Source organism: Loxodonta africana, chromosome 3 (genome assembly GCF_030014295.1).
Source record: "Loxodonta africana isolate mLoxAfr1 chromosome 3, mLoxAfr1.hap2, whole genome shotgun sequence".
NCBI classification, from domain to species: Eukaryota; Metazoa; Chordata; class Mammalia; order Proboscidea; family Elephantidae; genus Loxodonta; species Loxodonta africana.
In genome coordinates, this window is record NC_087344.1 from 57,296,909 (window position 1) to 57,309,429 (window position 12,521).

The window sequence follows — 12,521 nt, forward strand, 5'->3', positions numbered from 1 at the left end:
TAATGATGATTTAGAAACTGCACTGTCTGGTGTCTGTGGGGAGTGCCGCAGCCCTCAGGCCTGAGTCTCTGCCAGGAAGAAAGTCCCTTTGACCACCTTTGGTCCTCCTCCCACAGCAGCCCCCTGGAGCTCCTGCCCTGTCTGCATCTACCACCCCATCATCTACTGGCAGGGCGGGGACATGGAGGCCCAAAGAAGGAAGGGATTTGCCAGCGGCTGCACAGCACCTGAGTGCCAAGTTTGGGTTTGGGGGCCAAAGCTAGGTCTGCTTTGGCAAAGCAAGGCCTAGCTGCTGGGGTGGGGGTGGGGGACCAACCTGGTCTCAAGTCTTGGGGTGTAGTGGGACAGGAGCCTAACAGTGAGGGTCCCCAGGGGCACCTTTGTTCATTCAGCAGCTGCTGAGGCCTGCTGTCTGCCAACCCCTGTGCGTGGGGGTGAGGATTCAGAAATGTGCACACAGCACGGGGTCAGGCGGGATTTCCAGCTCTGTGACCCTGGGAACACTGCTTACCCTCTGGGCCTGTTTTCTCCCCAATACAATGTGGTCATCGCTGTGAGGCAGGAGGGAGCAGACCTGGTGCCACGCCTAGGTAAGCTGTTGGGTGCTAGTTGTTATCCTTATTACGGCAGTTATGGCTGTCGCCTGTATGGGTCAGGCACTTTGGTCCGTATCTGTGTGCCTCACCACTGACTTTGAGAGGTAGGAGTTACAGAAGGGGAGTTTGAGGCCCAGGGTTGGGAGGTACCCTCCTTGAGGTCACATGTCCAGGAAGTCGTTGGGCTGGGGTTTGAACCCAGTTCTGTCTGCCACGTACCACTGGCTCCCCTGTGGCCCCTCTGGGTGTCAGCAGAGCTTGGGGAGAGTAGATCCGCCCTCACAGGGCAGCTGTGGGGCCATCGGTGCCCCTCCATTCAGGGCTCCCAGGGGTCCTCAGCCCCTGTGATGGATGGGTCTGGGGTTGTTTCCTTCCGGGGCAGCTGCCAAGGCCAAGGGCCCTGCCAGGGTCTTTTCTGGTTTATGTCCCCCCTCCCCCACAGCTTTCCCCAGGGGGCCGCCCCATGACTGCCCGGACCTGCCTGCCCCCTCCTCCCTCATAACTTACATTCCTCCAGAAGCTTCTCCCCCAGGCTGGTGGGTGGGTCAGCACCTCCCTGCAATAGCCCTCCCCTCCTGCACTGCTCCCCAGCTCCTGGCAATGAGACCCAGAGCTCCACGGGCTTCCTCAGCCCCATCCAGCTCCTGCCTGGCTCTCCCAGTCCACCCCAGAGCCCTTGCTCAGCTTCCTGCACCCCAGCCGCACATGCGCGGCTTTGCCTGGGCAGGACATTGCTTAACCCAGAGGAGTGGAAGCGCAATGCTTGAGTCCAGGGCACAAGGAGGGAAAACGTGACTGGGCAAGGAAGATGTTCTTGAAACCAAGCCAGGAAGACATCCACCCACCTGGTCTATGTGGAAGGCAATCCCTGGGGCATAGTTTGTTCCCCTCCAGGGAGGTCACCATTCAACTGACAGACCTTGTCAAGCTTCAGTTTCCTTATCTAAAAAATGGGACCAAGAACATCTACCTCACTGAGTCCTGAGGCTTCAATGAGATTCCAGTGCTGTCGTCAAAAAGAAGGGATTAAAAAAATCATATCATCTAGACTATTGAGAAAAAAGTGGGAGTTTGCCAGGAACGGGCATTCTAAGCAGAGAGAATGGCTTGTGCAAAGGCCAGGAGGTATGGCACAATATGAACGGTAAACTCATTAGAGAACTGGAGCCACTGTGTACTAGCTCATGAGAGCTGATAGTTAACATTCTCAGCAACTTGCAAACTGCTTGTTAGGCACAGGCATTGTGCAAAATTAAATTGTACACACTATCAATGAAACAAATTATATTACAAACAAAGGTAATAAATACTTGAAGTCATTACTTCCTAATTATTTTACTATTATCTATCTATTCTCTTAAGGGAAACCCTGGTGGCATAGTGGTTAAGAGCTATGGCTGTTAACCAAAAGGTCAGCAGCTCGAATCCACCAGGTACTCCTCGGAAACCCTATGGGGCAGTTCTACTCTGTCCTATAGGGTTGCTATGAGTCGGAATTGACTCGATGGCAACGGGTTTTTTTTTTTTTTTTTTTTGGTGTTTTCTTAAGGTTATTTACATCTATTGTATCTGTATGGTGGAAATACTATGTAACCATGTGCTACTTCCCATCTCTTCCCAACTTCACCTCTGGAGATGTAATGTTGATAGCTTGAAATCGGCCATGGCAGGAATATTTACACCATGGGAATTGGTCAGTGCTACAAACCAGGGCTCTCCCTCCCAGAGCCCATTGTTAAGCATTTACCAGCACACCACTGGCTAACCCTTAGCAAGCCCTTACTGTGTGCCAGGCACTGCTGTCAGGTTTGGCATGCATTATGTCCTCCCATTTTCACAACAATCCTATGAGATTGGCACTGTTATTATCCCCATTTTACAGTTGTGAAAAGTGAGGCACCGGGAGGTTAAGTCATTTGCTCAAAGTCATATAATGAGCCGCAGAGTGGAGGAGTGTTCCCGGTGTAAGGGGTGTGTGGGTGAAGGGTGGTGGGGAATGCTCTAAGTTCCGATCTTTCCCTTCTCCTCTTCTCCCCACAGAGGAGGCTGAACTTGACATTGGAAGAGATGGAGGCAGGAAGAGCCTCAAAGTTGGCCTCAAGGGTTCCTTCAGACCTAGCTCTGCCTCATAGCTGGGGGACCAGAGGACCCAGGGCTCTGAGAGAGTGAGGATGGCTCTGCCCCAGCCTCCTCATGGAGCTGCCGTCTGAGTGTCACTTGCCTGTCTACAGTAGCCCTGCTCAGCCCTTAGCCTCCGTGGCTCAGATGGTGCCAGCAGAGCCCCAGTCCTGGCCTGGGAGCCACCTTGAGGCCCGCCTGCCAGGCTGTGTTTTGCAATCACCCTGGGCTGCGGCTTGGCCAGTGGCAGCGGGTTTGTAAATACATGTATTTTTGACACCTTCTCCCCGTTCAGCTGTGCAATTGCTTGGCACCGTGCTTGGCTGATATGGTCTTAACAGGGCCCTGCTGACACAGAGCCACAGCCCAGAGGTTCCCTGGGTGGTGATGCGCTCCTTCCTGAGGTGCTGGAGCATGGGAGGCCCAGAGGACCATTACCTTTAGGGAGCTCCTACTGTATGGGGGGCACTTTCCTCCCTGAGAGGCAGTGTAGGGTAATGGTTAAGAGCCTGGGCTGTGAGTTCACTCAGGTTGAGAGCTGTGTGACTGGGGCAAGTGACTGCCTCTCTGAGCCTCAGTTTCCTCATCTGTATTATGGGCACAGTCATAGCTGCTACATTGTTGTGGGGAGGATGGCATGAGGGTCATCTGTGCCAAGTATAGGAAGGAGAGCCCATGTGCAGGGGGCACTCTGCTTCCCATTCTGCAGATGAGACACTGAGGCGCAGAAAGGGGGAGCTGCAGCCTGAGGCCATGCAGCCCCACAGCCAGGGCTTTTTCTACGCTGGCTTGTGGATGCCTTCCTCACAGACACTGGGGCTGAAAACTTGTATTTTGGAGGAGACATAAAGGAAGGGATCTTTTATTGTTCAAAATCAGCCAACATTTGCTGCACTGCTTCTCTGAGCTCCTTAAGCAGCTTCCAGTCTGGTGTGGAAGGCAGCTTAGAGCAGGGGTTCAGAGAGGTTAAGTGATGAGCTGTGGTCACACAGCAGGGAAGGCAAGTCTGAAAGCAGAGTGACCTGTAGGGAAGGGTGGTACAGACCCAAACCAAGGCTTGGGAGACCTTGGTCTTGCTGAGGGACTTGGGCCAGGTGATGTCCTCTGGGCTTCAGTTTCCCTTGGAACTAGATTAGCAAGGAGGAAGGAAAGAAGGGCCTGGAGGGAAAAAGCACGAGGAGCTTGGGGGCCCAGGCCGAGTATTTCCCCTGACCCCACCAAGCCCAAAGACGTTGTCACACACATGTACACACACCTGTGTGCCTTCTCACACACAGAAGCACATGCATGTGGTTCCAAGGCTGCTTGAATTTCACCTCCCAGGCCCCAATGAGGAGCCGTAGTGGCACAGTGGTCAAGTGGTTGGCTGCTAACCAAAAGGTTGGCAGTTCGAATCTACCAGTTGCTCTGTAGGAGAAAGATGTGGCATTCTGCTTCTGTAAAGATTTACAGCCTTGGAAACCCTATGGTGGCAGTTCTTCTCTGTCCTATAGGGTCACTATGAGTTGGAATTGACTTGATGGCAATGGGCTAATGGGTGCCCTCGATCATCAAACACCAACAAGACCACATGGACCCCTGTGCACACATGCTTATGTGGATGATCATACAGGTACATGGGCACACACATCCCCTTCCCTGACCCCCAACCAAATATACCACTTGGTGGCAACTCATTCACTCTCTCCATCACCTCTTTATTTCCCAAAAGATTTCCAGGGAAACAAATGAGAGAAGAGATCAAAAACAGTATAGAAAGAGGTTTCTGGGATGCAAGTAAGTACTTAATTCAGTCTTTGAGCTTCCTAGTGGCCAAGGTAAAAAGGGATGTGTGGGCTTTTTATCTCACCTCCCTTATGGTATTGCTACAGGGACCAAGATTCTGATTGCAAAAGTGCTTTGTAAATCATGGGACCTCTGTTAAGATGGGGTGAGAGTGACACTTATTAACAATGTCCATGTGATATCATGGCTGGAACACAGCCTCGGGCTTTAAACCCATACACCAAACCTGCCACTGATGCTGAAGACCTCTCTAGCCTCGTCTCCCATCATTCCTCACCCTGGCATGGACTCTCAGGTAATACCAGGCCTTTGTCCAAGTTGTTCTTTCAGCCCAGAGCACCAGGCTCACGGTTTCTCAGGAGCTGCATCTCTGCACCACCCTATTCCAGGAATATTTCCCTGGCCACCGCAGGCTGGGGCTGGGGCAGGGGCCCCCCTCTGGATTAAAACCTCCATGTATGTGATCCTCTCTTGCCAAAGGTCTTGAGGGCAGAGGTGGGGTCCTGCCGGTTTTGGCATCCTCAGTGCCTAGCACAGGCCCTGGCACAGAGCTGGTACCTAGAAGCGGTTTGCTGAATGTCAGTAATAAGCCCACACCCTGGCCTCTGATCTACACCTGTCCCTGTCAGGGCAAAGCACCTGGGGTTCTGGGTGTCGCCTCCCCAGGAGCCCCAGCTCTGCGGAGCCTGCCCTTGCCCGCCCAGGAGGGTGGGTCCAGACCCCAGATGTCTCCTACCTCCCTGAGCTGCCTGGGCAGGGAGAGGACTGGAGCCTCGAGCTTTTTGGGGCCTGGGCTGAAGGGAGGGAGAGTGGGGTAGGGCAAAATTGGGGCTGGGGTTTGGGCTCCTGACCAGCCTCTCTGTCCAGTCATTCATTTATTCATTCATCTGGCTGCATGTTGCCATTTATTCTTATTGACGACTCACAGAAACCTCCTGATGTACCCCCCCAAAAAAAAAACAACAAAAAAAACCCATTACCATAAAGTTGATTTTGACTCATAGGAACCCTACAGGACACAGTAGAACTGCCCCTTAGGGTTTCCAAGGAGCACCTGGTGGTTTTGAACTGCTGGTCTTTCGGTTAGCAGCCGTAGCTCTTAGCCACTACACCACCAGGGCTTCCATCTCCTGATGTAGGAGCTACTTTATCCCCATTGTATAGATGTGTAAACTGAGGCTCAGAGGGGCAGTGCTTTCCCACAGCTTCACCATTTGCAAGAGGTAGAGCTGGGATCCCAACCCCACGTAGGGTTGGGCATGTGGGCATAGAGAAGAAGTGTCTGTTCTCTGAACATGGACTAAGGAGGAGTCAAGAGGGAGAGGCTGGGCAGGACTGGAGGGGGATAGCCCATTTGAGGAGAAGGTGACACAGACCCTTGTCACACAACCCACCTGCTCCCTCACTCAGAGTGGTTCTCCCACACACTTGTGCCACGTCTAGTCACCAGTCTCCCACACCCTCACATGTCCCCACACCCAGTGTCCCCGTGCTCATACTCACAGCCTTACACACTCACTCACTTTCATCTCCTTCTCTCATTTTCTCAAGACCCAGACATGAAACATCCAGATCCTTCCCTCCCTCAAGCTGACACACCCTTCCTCACACACTGTGGCATCTTCTTCTCTGGCACTTTCACACACATGCATGCTCACACCCAGAGTGACATGGGGAAACATATAAGCACGCATTCCTGAAACTCCAACCCCACACACGCATATGGCCTGAGCCCCCTCACTGGTATACACTTCTGTTTGGCCACCATGCCACCCTGAAGGGCACCGGGCTCCCGGGGCACCCGAGGTGGTTCCCATCAGATGGGGTAGGTGCTTCCAGCTGCTTGGGCTTGCCCTGAGGGTGAGGACATGGCCCCGGCCTGGGGTGCAGGGCTAGGCAGCAGCTGTGTGGGCAGAGGCGGGGTGCTGCGCCTGTGCTGACCTGCTGGGGGCTGGTGCCAGCACAGCTGCGTCTTCCTCTGCCCTCCAGCCCATCAGAGGGTGCCTGTGCTGGGCTGACTGCTGGCTGGAGACACCAGCCTCAGATTCTGGGAGTGTTAGGGAAGCCCAAGGAGGGGCCAGGTGGGCAGGCCCGGGCCAGGCCCATCTCTCTGACCTAAAATCCAGCTTCCCAGTTGCGTGGGCTTGGGCTGCATGTTCTGAACCTCAGCTTTCTCCTCTGTAAAATGGGTATGATGATAACCTTCCCTGCGTAGTTGGTGGGAGAACAAAGTGAGACATTGTGAAATCCAGCCTTGGCTTTTCTGCTGGGCCCGCCTCCTTGTCTTTGTCTCCCCGACATGGAGGCCTGCTCCCTTCCTGCCCTCACCTGCTTTTCCACTTGGTTCTGTCATTCTCAATAATTTTAACCTCTGACCTCTCCATCAAGCCCAGAGGCAGGGACTCACTATCTGAGGCTGGTGGGAGAAGGTAGCTGGCCCTAGGGGGAGGAGACCACCCTGTCTCTCCTCTCATTACCATTTGGTTGCTTACCTTCCCTCGCCTCTTGTTCTTTCTTCCTCAACCTTTTTGGTGGTGACAATCAGAGACAGCATTATATCAAGGCCTTGCACACAGCATGTCAATGGATCCTCACCAAAAAAACTTAGTGAGTATGCCCAGTTTACAGACAGGGAAACTGAGGCTGCTGGGGGCCTGGGCCCTTAACCATGCTCACCTCAGAGGACCAGACAAGACCCCCTCCTTTCTTCCCCCCCCACCACCTTGGGTCTCAGTTCTGCCCTAAGGACACATTGCCGATTCACTTCAGTTCAATCCACTTTCTCTGTGCCCAGGTGCATGCCAGGTCAGAGCTGAGGAGGGCAAGGGCAGAAGTGGTGGCAGGGCCTTGCTGAGATTTATTGGGTGCCAACCCTGGCTTGGGCCCCAGGATCTAGGTCTGAACAAGACACCATTGCTGGAAGCTGAGGTAGAGGGTGTAGATCAAGGCCGGGCTGCCACGGGAGACCTGGTGACCCTCTCTGGGTGGGGGTGCTTAAGACATGTTTCCTGGGACAGCAGTCCTTGAACTGGACCCAGACGGCTCCTGAGGGAGGGGGCTTCCGGCAGAAGGAGCAGTGGGAGCAGAGCATGGAAAGAAGTGAGATAAAGGATCCCTGGCTTCCACACCTACAGTGGTGCTGTGAGCAGGAGCCCACAGATGCTGGGAGATGCTGATGGATGAGATCCGAGAGGTGGGCAGGGGCTGGACCTGAAGGGCCTAGAATACCATGGACCTTCTCCCATGGGCAATGGGGAGACATTGAGGGGCCTAAATACCATCGAGTAACTGGGCCCCGATATGCATTTGGAAAGCTGCTCTGGGGTGGAGACAGGCAGGGGGCTGAGGAAGGGGCTGACGGGGAGGGGAGCTCAGAAGTGGCCATGGCAGGAGGTGGCACTGAGACAGGGCTGGGGTGAGGACAGGGAGGGGTCAAGGGTTTGAAAGAATCAGAAGGTAAATCGGCAGGAGTGGACACACAAGAGCCCAGAATCCTCTGGTCTGAAAAGATCCTGGGGTTTTCAAACCAGTTTTAGCCAGGGAACTCTCTTTTCAGGCGAAATCCCCCACAGAAACCCAGCATCTCACATGACTATGGGCGTTACGTTGTGTGTAAACGACAGAGCAGGCACCGTGCTAGAGTCGACCCTGACTCATGGTGGCCCCCTGTGTGTCAGAGCAGAACTGTGCTCTGCAGGGCTTTTAATGGCTGGTTTTTCAGAAATTGATGGCCAGGACTTTCTTTCATGGCACCCCTGGGTGAACTCAAACTCCAACCTTCTGGTTAGCAGCTGAGCACGTTAACTGTGCCACCCAGGGACTCCGCGTGAAGTTCTAGAAGATGCGAAACCAATCTGTGGTGGCAGAAGGCAGATTCCGTGGTTATCTGGGGGACGAGGAGGTTCATGGGAAGAGGCAGGAGAGGACTTACTGGGATGATGACTATGTCTTGTGTCTTGACCGTGGTGGTTACTTGGGCATAGATACTTGCCAAAGCTCGTCAAACTGTACATTTAAGGTCTCTGTGTACATTGTACTGAAGGTAAACTGCACCTCATAAAAAGGACAAAATCCAGTAGCTAGAAACTGGTCAAATAGAGCTGCTCGGAGTGAGGCAAAGGTGAAGGGTGGATCTCCTCCCTTGGCTCCCAGAGCAGGCCCTGAGCCACTCCCAGGCTCCTAGGGCTCAGCAGTCCAGGGTGTATCCCCGGTCCCCACAGCCCAGGCTCTGCCGAGAGGTCACGAAGCTTCTAGTCCACCTTCCCCATTGTCTCTGAGTGTTTCCAACCATTAGCACCCACCTGCCCTGCTCAGGTTGCTGCCTGCAGGGAGGGTCCACCCGGCATCCCTCCTGCAAATCCTGAATTAATGAATCCCAGGAATCTGCTGCCGGTGAACAGCCTCTTTTTTGGGGTTTTGGTGAGAACGATGGGGATTAGGGCCTGGCAGGCAGGGCGCCTCCTCCCGGGGGGCTCAGCTTTCACCCCAGGAGAAATCTGAACTGGCCCCCGACCCCCCATTCTCCTTTCCCCTTTGCAACAATCCCTTGTTCTTACAAGAGGCATTATCTGCCTAATCCCTGCCCGCCCTGGCTGGCTCCCGGGGCGTGGGGTGGGAGGGGAGCATGCTGGCCCCCTCCCAGCTGCTCCCTCTCTGGGTGCCCGGGAGCATCCCTTCCTCAGTCCTTCTGGCCAAGGTGACTGTCCCGTAGGGGGAGGGGGAAATGACAGACCATGGGTCTCATGTACCAGCCCAGCACCACCCCAACACACACAAGTATACACACGTACACACTCCTGCTCACTCTTACCTACTTCTTGGGGTTCTTGGGATTGGCTGACATGATTAGAATGGGTGGGTGGCTGGTACCTCTGCACCCCCACCCATGCTTAGTTATCAAGAAGTCAGCCGTACAAAGGGCAGAACAGATATTGCCAGCAACAGGTTTGATTGGTGGGTTGTTAAACATTCAAAAATGTTACATACAAAAATGTATATCAAATGTTAAACATTCTATACACAAAGTAAGGGTGGACTTTGAATCCAAACTCCACCACTTATTGGCCATGTGGCCTTGGGCAATGACATGTCTTCTCTGTGACTCAGTTTCCACTTCTGTAAAATAGGTATAATGAGAATCTTTCCTCCAAAAAGAGCCCTAGTGGCAAAATGGCTAAGTGCTTAGCTGCTAACCAAGTGGTCGGCAGTTTGAATCCACCAGCTGCTTTTGGGAGAAAGATGAGGTAGTCTGTGTCCGTAAAGATTACAGCCTTGGAAACCCTTTGGGGCCGTTCTACTCTGTCCTATACTGTTGTTATGAGTTGGAATCAACTCAATGCCGACCGGTTTGTTTTTCCCCCAAAGCAAGGAAAGCTTAAATGAGGCAGCACAGGCAGAGCTCTCTGAGTAAGCGCTTGGTCAGTGGTGGTGGTGATTATTTTTATTAATGAAGACAACTCTCCTGGACCCAGTCCCACCTCTCTGCACACCTCCTGTTGCCCACATCTCAAGCAGACACTGTCTGGTTGTCTTCATATTTCATGGTGGTGGAGTACCTGTCCCCAGAGATCCCCCTCACTGGACAAGGTGCCTAACATGGCATCGTTGAGGACTTGATCTTTGGGCACTTGAAGGCTGTGGTGTCTCCATGAGCTGTTGCTGGCTGTGATCACCTCTGTGAGAATTGCCTGATAGTCTGGGTAGAATGTGCGTGTGGGTGATGGGGGAGGAGGGTGAGACCGGCGGGGGGTCAGGAACAGGAGGACCGAAGACAACCTCAGCCAGTGCCACACCTTTGCCATGGGCTGATCCCCTCTAGGGGTCCAGGGATGACAGCAGAGAAACCTGGGATAAGTAAGGCCCAATGGCCAGGTGGCCCTGACCCCAGCATCTGAGGCCACTTGGCTGGCAGCAGGGCCAGAGTTGGCAGATTTGGGAGAAGATGCTGAGCGGGGGCCCTGAGGGGCCTGCTTAACTTTGGGAAGGCCGAAGGGATGACACGGGATGGACCGCCATCCTTACTGAAAGCTCTAGGTCAACCCTCCATTTCAGTGCAGTGGGGGAGGCTGCCCTGCGATTCCAAAAGCCCCTGTGAGCTGTCATATTGCCCTGCAGGGCTCTGGACCCCAGCCACGGGAGGAAGGCTAGGGGTTGTCCTCAAGGCTCCCCACCCCCACCCCCACCCCTTTCTAGAGGCTGGCTTACCTTCGGGGGCCCTCCTGGGGTAACATTCTGTGCTCAGGACAAGGGGTGACTCCATGCGGTTGGTTTTGTGCTGGACCAGAAGACGTGGAGTTTGGCCCCAGGTCTGCATCTCGCTTGCTATGTGCCCAGGCAAACCAACCCTCCCTGGGCTCAGTGTCCTGTCTGTCCATGAGTAGGGTGCTCAACTGCCCATGTCCCCTTCAGCAGGCTGTACAAGAAGGGGCTCTCTGATCTGTCCATGAGGGCCCCCTACTCTGGGGCATGCAGCCCAGGACAGAAGGCACCCTCTGGGCAGCCGCTGGGCACAGGAGCACTGGGCCGGGAGTCAGGGGACTGGGTTCAGGCTCTGCCTCTCTGGGCCTCGGTGTCCTATCTGCAAAAAGAGGAGGCTGGGCTCTCTCAGCTGGGATGCTGGGCCATCAGGGTCTGGGGTGTGTGGGCAGGGAAGGGAGGGAGGGCAGTGGCTGGGTGGGATGGGGCAGGAGTGGCCCTCACCAGAGGCTCACAAAGGGGCCGTGTGTCCTCGGTGGGCAGTGAGGGGTGGGCCTGGGTGTCCGCTCCAGGGATGGGGATTTGGCTTCGAAGCAGGGCTTTATTATGTTTCCTTTTTAATTACGATGGTCCATGCTCCTACAAGGGCAGCTTTTGTTGGGACAGCTTAGGAGAGTGAGGGAGGCAGGCTGGTAAGTCTTAGGCTGGAGGAGCTGGGGGGAGAGGGGACAGTGCTCAGACCCCCCTCTTAGGGCCCTGGGAAGGGAGGTGTCGGGGCATGAGGGAGGGGGCCGTATCTGGGGGGTGGGGCAGCTAAGTTGGAGCCAAACAGACACTTCTCCTCTGCTCTATCTCTTTGCCAGCCTCCAGGCTCTGACACGCAATGCTGCTAGGCTCCTGGTGGCCCACAGGTACCTCAAGTTCGACATCAACTTTCCCCTAAACTGGGTTCACCTCCTGGGTTCTCTGTCTCAGAGAATTCATTAATTCATTCGCCAAATATTTATTGAGCACCTACTATGTTTCTGAGTCCCTGGGTAGCGCAAACAGCTAAGGCACTGACTGCCAACCAAAAGATTGAAGGTTTGAATCCACGCAGCAGTGCCTCAGAAGAAATGCCTGGCAATCTACTTCCAAAAAACCAGCCACTAAAAAGCGTATGGAGTACAGTTTTACTCGGACACACGTGGGGTTGCCAGGAGTTGGAATCGACTCGAAAGCAACTGATTTTTTTTTTTTTTTTAACCATGTGGCGGGTCCTGTTCTTGGTGCTTGGGGTCATGAGTGAAAAAACAGGCCAAACCCTCTGTCCTGTGGAGCCGGCAGGCTAGTATCTATTTCTGCATTCATCCTTGTGATCTCCAGGGAGGTGGGGCTGGCGGTGAACCCACCCAGTGCTCATGACAAAGCTTGGCACATAGTAGGCTCTTAGAGAATGCTTCTTTACCCAAGTAAGAAAGAACCATTGGGAAGGCAAGCATAGCCTGATGACTGGGAGGGTGCTTGGGCCTGGAGAAAGATGTGGAGGGGACCCACAGGCTTCCAACACCTTTTACCAAGGGGTGGAAGGCAGGGAGGGGGAAGGGGTAACCACCTTGCCTTTATGCACCCTGTATGGCACTGTGTCACTTGTTCCAACATGCCTTTGTTATTTTGTATCTTGAAAAAGCAAATAAGAAAATCTTCAAATAAAAAACAGGTTAAATAAAAAAAAAAGCAGCTACTTAAAAAAAAAAAGTATAAGATTTCAAAAATAGAATTCACCTTTTTTTCTCCTAAAAAAAGAAAGCATGTGAGCATTGTACTCAGGCAGCCACTTCTACAACT